This window comes from Prunus mume, linkage group LG2 (assembly GCF_029339155.1).
Source record: "Prunus mume cultivar Tortuosa linkage group LG2, ASM2933915v1, whole genome shotgun sequence".
Taxonomy (NCBI): Eukaryota; Viridiplantae; Streptophyta; class Magnoliopsida; order Rosales; family Rosaceae; genus Prunus; species Prunus mume.
The window spans coordinates 3,660,403-3,668,301 of record NC_142699.1 but is presented as its reverse complement, the minus strand read 5'-3'; the positions used below and the strand labels follow the sequence as shown (position 1 = coordinate 3,668,301).

Genomic DNA, 7,899 nt, shown 5'->3' with positions numbered 1-7,899 from the left:
GGCTCAGCTGAGTTTCTGTTATGCAATTTGGTTTCTCTTTATATATAATTTTTTTCTTTATATAACGGAAATGTCAGCGTAACATTATTATAAACTAATTATGATCACGTGAGAGATTAAAACTCATATAAGATATGATTAATTTAAAATACCGTCATAAAGGCAACTGAGGTTTCTCTTGTTATTGAGTTACTCTAGCCTCTACAAGTCACTTTCTAACACTGAAACAGAAGCAAAACAAAAAATATTACCGAAGGAAAAATTGACCAACCACTTTTTATTAATAGCTTCTTATTTTTTTCCTATGAGTTAATTGCTGAAATATCTTCGAACTAGGATCCTAATTGAACTTAATATCCTGAATTAAAACATCAGTCAATTTAACACCTGAATTAATTTAAATTGCCAATTTTACACATGCCGTTAGATTTTATGGAATTTCATCCAATCTTCTATTAATCCCAATCATGTGACGCATACATGTGAACTATTTGGAGGGCAATTTTGTCCAACTAAGTCCTTTCTCTCCCAATCCTCATCCCCACGGCCTCTCCTCCACCTTTCTAAGTTACAGCAAGTTCCCTATAACAGTAAGTAAAAAAACGAATACCCTCAGATTCTCTTGTAATGACTGCAAAAAGATTCAGTCTATAAGCCCCAAGTTGTTAGTGTGTCAACTAGTTGAAAATGCAGGTTTTTTTAGTACACAAAATTGTATTTACATGCTCCTTTTGCTCTATCATACCCGACAAACAAAACACCAGTGATAGTGATATATACAATTATCTTCAAGTTATCAATCCGGTTGTCACTACAATAATAATTGTAATAGACAAGCTCAATAGACGACGAATTTCCTAAACAGTGTTGTGTTAATTTGCCAGACGACAGTTTGTCTTAAAACGGTCATTTATTAGGGTGTAAAACATTTGAAATATCCAGTTTTTAAAATGACCCACTTGTGAGGAAAACGTTCGTGTGTTGCGTCAAAGGCAAAATATAAAAATCACTGTTACCAGGAGGAAGCATAAGTTTATGTAAAAAGAAAAAAGCCAAGATATATATGACCAAAAACAACTAGGGCAGCTTGGACAAGAAAAAAAAAAAAGGGAGACCAAGGCATTTGACTAAAACAAGGCATTCGAAGGTTGGCAAAAACAAAAAGGAGACAAGTCATTCGAAGAGAGAGACAGCCCACCTTGAACCTTCGTCTTCGGCGTCCCCAAATCTTGGTTCACGAAAATGGAGAGGAACTCAGGGGTTTTGATACGACAGTTGTTTCGCAGTTGTTTCTCTCTCTTCTCTCGGCTCCCTCCCGCACCCGCACTCGCATTCGCACTCGTACTCGAAGGAACTCAGTGATAGCGCCGTCTCTTTCGGCTCCCTCGCTCAGGTAATTTTTTTTTCTTTTCAATTTCTTCTCATTTACTTTCTGTTATTTTTTCCTTTCTTTAATTCTTTGTTTGTTGTCTGTAAAAACCCAATTTCAATTGATGAGGTAAAAGCCCCAATTTTTAGGTTGATTGAATATAGGTGTAGCAGATATTAATGTCTAGCAGCAGCAGTAGTAGTCTAGGTCCACAAACTCGATTATGTAGGAAGAACAATACTATACCTTCCCCGTTAATTATAGCCTACATATATACAAGTTTTTTCACTCATATATATAACCAAAAAAAGTTGTAATGCTAATACTATAATACTCAATAATCTCTTCTTTACTTTTCTTTGCAGCAAAAAAAATGGAAAATGATCAAGAATAACTTATATCTGCTTTAGTCTGGCAGAATGCAAATTCCCAACACATACAACATTTATGCTATTATATATTTGTCGATCTCCTTTGCATCTAGTTGAGCAGGAACAACTTCAAAATTTGACTTTAACCATGAAAGACTACACTTCGTTCCTTTATTGCACTCAACCATTCCAAAAATTGTCCAAGCGAGTTCTCTAGAGTCTAATTGCTACCGGTAACTGGATTGCCATCTATCGGCAATCCAGTTATCCTAAGCACATCTTCTAATCTTAAAACATACTTCCACTTGCCAAATCTAAATTGTCATTTTTTATAACATGCTAAAATGGCATTTAACATAGCTAAATCATGCTTCACCGTAAGCCTAGCATACTTCAAGTAGGTATCGAATCCTGTTCCTTCAAGTCGGCATTCAACCCTTTTATCCACATTCCACTTCATCAACAACTTCATAAGTTGATGAAAGGGTTGAAGGGTTGAATTGAAGGAACATGATTCGATACCTACTTGAAGTATGCTAGGCTTACGATGAAACATGATTTAGCTATGTTAAATGTCATTTTAGTATATTATAAAAAAGGACAATTTAGATTTGGCAAGTGGAAGTATGTTTTAATATTAGAAGACGTGCGTAGGATAACTGGATTGCTATAGATGACAATCCAATTACCAATAGCAATCTAGATTCTAGAGAACTCGTTTGGACAATTTTTGGAATGGTTGAGTGCAATAAAGGAACGAAGTGTAGTCTTTCATGGTTAAAGTCAAATTTTGAAGTTGTTCCTCCTCAACTAGATGCAAAGGAGATTGACAAATGTGTAATATCATATATGTTGTATGTGTTGGGAACTTGCATTCTGTCAGAGAGAAGGTGTGCCTCCTATATCTTCACACTTGAAAATGTGAAGAATTACGCATTTGGGCTAGCAATATTGGCACGTCTCCAAAATGCTATAGAAGATTTTTCAGAGAGCCCGAAAAGTAAACGCTTTGTTGGAGATGCTGCATTTCTAACAGTAAGTATTAATTTCATGTCTTAAAAAAAATAGAGTATGAAAGGTTTTCGTTCGAATTCCATAAATTTTTTCAGGTTGCTATAATGGAGTATATCCCGGAGCTTGCTTATAAACTCATGAAAAGATATGATTTTGCCAAACCTGATATATTCCCTTTACTCATCAGATGGGGAGAAGATGTACAAGGAAAGGCTGGAAAGCAAGTACAAGGCTTCTATGGAAGAGTATGTTGATGTGCTGAAGAATATTGAAGAGGTAAGGTAGTTATTCTAGTTTACCTTGAATTTATGCATGCACTTCTCTCTCTGTTTCATTCATATAATTTGCTTCTTGTAGGTTACGTGGCAGCCGTATGCAAGGCTTACTGAGTCCTTGCCAGATTGTTTAAAACCTCAATTGATCATGCGTTTGAGTAGAACAGTCATGATCTGTTTTAACTACGTGGCTTACCATCGCCCCGACAAATGCATAAAGAAGTTTGGCTTCCACAAAGTTGATTTTAGTGCTTGCTGCCAGGTGAAGTCATACCAATCAAAAGCTATGAGCGGGCCAGGGCAAGTAGATTATTCTATGAAACAATATGTACTGGATTGGGAGTGCAGACATATATGTTTGATACAATGCATTGATGTTCTGGCCAACTCTCCAACACCTGATTTGGATGAACCCAATCCCAACAGTTTTGCTATGCGCATCTCTACAACACCTCGTATATATATATTGCAAAATTGGTGATGGCTTATAGAAAATTTACTAATATCCATGCCCTATAATATCACCGTTATTGGTACATGTTACTTAATTTTCTAAATGGCTTTGCAAATGTTTGATTTTTTGTCTTAAAAAGAGGATGCACCTGTACCTTGACAAACTGCCACTCCCTCTCCCTCTGCCTTCATGGCCACTCCTTTGGACACGGAAGAAGATGGATGGTCAGAGGCTCAAGTTAACGTAGAGGATGAAGAGGTCTGAACTTCAGAGGCTCACGTCCGAACTTCACAGGCTCAAGGTAACAATATTATAATGGTTATTCATTTATTACATGGCTACCCAATCTATTGTTATCAACACTAAATATATTGAATGACAGGAGTGGAGTCTCAATCTAAATATAGTTAATTGTGTTTAATATCTTTGCTTAGTTTTCTTTTTCACACTGTTACTACCATGTAGTTCTGATCCTAAACCCTGAACTCCATAGGCTCAAGGTAACAATTATAATGGTCATTCATCGATTCACAATGCCTTGTATTATATACTACATTTTTCTTCAATGAAGTTAGTAAATTTGATAAATTTTAATCAAATTGGATATTAAGTTCTTCCAATTCTTGACAGCTTGTATTACCCAAAATACTCAAGCTGTGCAGACCCCACCTTCACAGCTTGTATTTTCAGTCATAGACCAGGAGGCAGAGCCCTCCACCTTGCATAGGCCAGTTCCGCAGCATAGTTCTACTGCTGACCCGTCAACATCTCATATATAAGATGTGCAGACCCCACCTTCACAGCATGTATTTTTAGTCATAGACCAGGAGGCAGAGCCCTCCACCTTGCCTAGGCCAGTTCCGCAGCATAGTTCTACTGTTGACCCGTCAACATCTCATCAGGCATCTCCATCATGCAATCCTCCGCTACCGGGATCTCAAGATCAACAATCTGCTGCAGCACCAGCAGAAGTTGCAGAAGCGGCAAAACCACCAGTCTTCAGTTCATCGCCTTCCATAGCTACCAACTCAAAATCTGAAGACAGCCCATTATCACAGTTGGTCGATGCCATATGCTTCATGTCAGATCCAAAGGTATTTACCATTTTCTTTTTAAACTTCCAAGTGATTTACATATAATTTGTCATTTCTTGAGTGTAAAATTATCACACATGCATATGCACTGATTTAATTGAAGTTGCACTGTGTTTTGCAATCAATTTTAACATGCAAATACTAGTTGTTATTTTCTGTTATTTCAATTCCTACTCTGGATCTGAATAGATTAAATTAACAAGAAATAACTATTTTTGGTTGAAAGGTTAAAGAGCGTGCTGTTGAAATTGGCAAGGCTGGATGACGAAGATGGGGTGACAGGAGCAGAGAATGCCTTTCATGGACACTTTCCTCACAATATATCTGAGGATAAACCCGAGTCATTGCCAGCTAGAAGAGGCTTATTTTTCATCAGGAGATGTTTTGGCTACTCCTACACATGATTCTTCACTAGTCCACAGCCATGTTTTCTTCGTATTATGTGCAAGACATCAGAAATGTAAAGTTCTGATATCCTCTTACTAGTTACTTTAACATACATCGTTTTTGTTTTGCTCGTCATACAAATCTTCTACAGATGACTTTGTTTTCATTATTAAAAAGAAAAAAATGCATATTGACCACACACAAAATGCATGCATTTCCGAGTTCAAAATTACCAAATATAAGGAAACTGTCCCTACTTGTTTAAAGGAGTCGAGCAAGAGCATCAAAGAATTTCATGGTCTTGGGCCAGTCACATGTTTATATAATGTCTACTAGGGCCAATTCCGCCAGGGCAGTAAAAACTGTTATTGGAAGCGTTTTTAATACACTGAGAAATGTGCGAGTTTTTATAACAAGTAGTCAAAATTTACCCCATACTTCTATAAATGCCTGTTTTTATAAAAAAATTTTATAAAAAAAGGCAAAAAATTCACCTAAATACACTCAAATGCCCTCGAAGCTAAAACCTGCATAAACTTAAAAAGTGAAACCTGCAATCTCAGTTTCATCGGCATAAATCATAAAAACTCTCCTACGTTTTGATCAATGTTATATCATTGGAAGGACAAGCTTTTGTGGGTGCCTGCTTTTGTGGTTGATAATGATTAAGCCAAAAATTGGCATTGGCCCCATTAACAAGCTTCTGTAAATTATTTATGTGACTTTGAGAACCAGACATCTCAATTGGGCTCCCTTGTTTCCCATCATGTAATGAGCCCAACTTGAACCATGAATACCATTTCGAGGACTTGAAAATGCAATCCTATTCCCACATTTGAGTACGCGTCCCACGGCCTCACTCTCATCCACCTTTCTAAGTTACAGCAAGTTTCTCTCCGTAATGAGGCATACTTGAGTTCCCTATAACAGTAAGTAAAGAAACGAATACTCTCAGATTCTCTTGTAATGACTGCAAAAAGATTCAGTCTGTAAGCCTCAAGTTGTTAGTGTGTCAAACTAGTTGAAAATGCAGTTTTGTTACTACACAAAATTGTATTTACAGGCTCCTTTTGCTCTACCATTATCTTCAAGTTCTCAATCCTGTTGTCACTACAACAATAATTGTAATAGACAACACTCAATAGACGACGAATTTCCTAAACAGTGTCGTGTTAGTTTGCTAGACGACAATTTGTCTTAAAACGGTCGTCTATTTAGGCTGTTAAACGTTTGAAATATCCAGTTTTTAGAAATGACCCACTTGTTGGGACAACGTTCGTGTCTTATTTGCATCAAAGGAAAATATAAAAATCGCTGTTACCAGGAGGAAGCAAAATTTTTGTGCCCAAAATCCAAGACAGATATGACCAAAATAACAAGGCAACTTGACCAAAAACAAAAACAAAAACAAAAACGAAGACTAAGGCATTTGACTAAAACAACTAAAGGCATAAACTCTGAAAGGATAAAATCTGTTTGTGGCATTTAAATTCTTGTAGAGCAACCACCAATGTGGTTTATCATAGCAAGATAAACTAGTTTCAATTTTTTATAATTCTTTAATGTCAATCATGTGAGGTGTGTTATGCTATGCTTTCACTATTAACCACTTATTACATGTTGAACAGGAGGTTGAACTTGCTCGCAAGTTTGAAGGACTCGAGCATTTTAAGGTTATTTGCTTTAATGGTGCTTATGTATAGGATATTTGCTTTTGCATGTTTCAGGTTATTGATATTTTCTTCTGCATTTAGCAGGTTGCTGCTGATCCTTCCTTGAGTTTAAAGCAAAGAGCTCTCATAGCAGATGCTAATGCGCTTTGATGAGAAAAGTGGCAACTTTGTTGTACATAAATTGGTCGAATCGCAAGCCACTTTTATATTCAATGCTCAAGTGTTGAAACATACAATGAAATGTTGAGCCGCCACGTGAATGAGACTCAACTTATTGTTTTTGTGAACTATTTTATCTGTATTTTTACTTTATTTTCCTACCATTTACACCCCATTTATTTCTTCAATCAAACTCGTTTTCAGAAAAGAATCCTACGCACAGCCTCGAAATACGTGTCTCTGTATTTCTTGTAAAACAGAGTTCCTTTTGCTGTTCCTTCAGGTAATAGACATGGTAGCTCGCTCTTCAGAATTTGAAAAATATTGTTGTTTGAGATGAGGAACAGAATGAGCTAGAGATGTTGGTGCGATCATCGAGAAGTTAAGGGGGGTCCTCAATGTCAAAACAAGTTTATGAGTAGACTTCTTACAAAATAAATATTTTAGCAATTACCAAATGAGGGAATAAGCAGACCAAACACTCGTCAAAAAGTACGCAGGAATAACCAGCAAGAACTTTTGGATCTCCACCTGAAGGAAAGAACTCTAACCCAGCAGTAAGTACGAAATCTTTGAAATTTGCATCAGTTGCTAGCCTAACCCTATGGCCATATTCCTGCAAGTAACGCATCCATCAATCTACATAAAATAAGGGATACAGTAGTTATTTTTGAATCATGGCTGTATAAAATTACCAATTGGTTAACACTTCAGCGCTACTATACATGTATATATGTGCGTGTGTACATATATAGTTATTCTCTTATCCGGATATTCGCACGTTATTATCGTGCGGATGTCATTGTAAACAGGTAAGAAAGTAGGGAGGGGTAGTACAAAATAAATAATGTCCCCACGATAATAACGTCCAAATGTCCACATAGGAGAATTTCTGATTTAGAGAATTTGACACTCATTTTTAGATTCCACTTGTTACTGCAGAAAGATATTCAATTTACAATGCATACAGCTAAAAGATTAATGCCAAACCCTTTTCATAATTTTTGTTCTAGAGCTACTTTTACCGTCCATGAAATTATACGCAAAATTTAGGCTCGCAACTAGGATGGATATGGCTGCCATATTATCATTGATGTAGTGTT

At 36.5% G+C, this 7,899-nt stretch overlaps 2 long non-coding RNA genes across 3 annotated transcripts; both read left to right on the top strand.

Annotated features, from left to right (window-relative positions):
* The first annotated feature begins 1,071 nt into the window (after positions 1 to 1,071).
* LOC148919445 (uncharacterized) lies at positions 1,072 to 3,463 on the top strand. 2 transcript variants are annotated; one of them, XR_016124651.1, is made up of 4 exons: positions 1,073 to 1,393; positions 1,735 to 2,775; positions 2,850 to 3,030; positions 3,112 to 3,463. It is a non-coding gene; the product is annotated as an uncharacterized LOC148919445 (long non-coding RNA). The 2 variants fall into 2 exon arrangements; XR_016124650.1 differs by having other exon boundaries at positions 1,072 to 1,393; positions 1,735 to 3,030.
* Positions 3,464 to 3,676: 213 nt separating this feature from the next.
* On the top strand, positions 3,677 to 6,927 carry LOC103319364 (uncharacterized). Its single transcript, XR_016124649.1, has 5 exons — positions 3,677 to 3,784; positions 4,114 to 4,577; positions 4,804 to 5,037; positions 6,593 to 6,637; positions 6,722 to 6,927. It is a non-coding gene; the product is annotated as an uncharacterized LOC103319364 (long non-coding RNA).
* Positions 6,928 to 7,899: the final 972 nt, after the last annotated feature.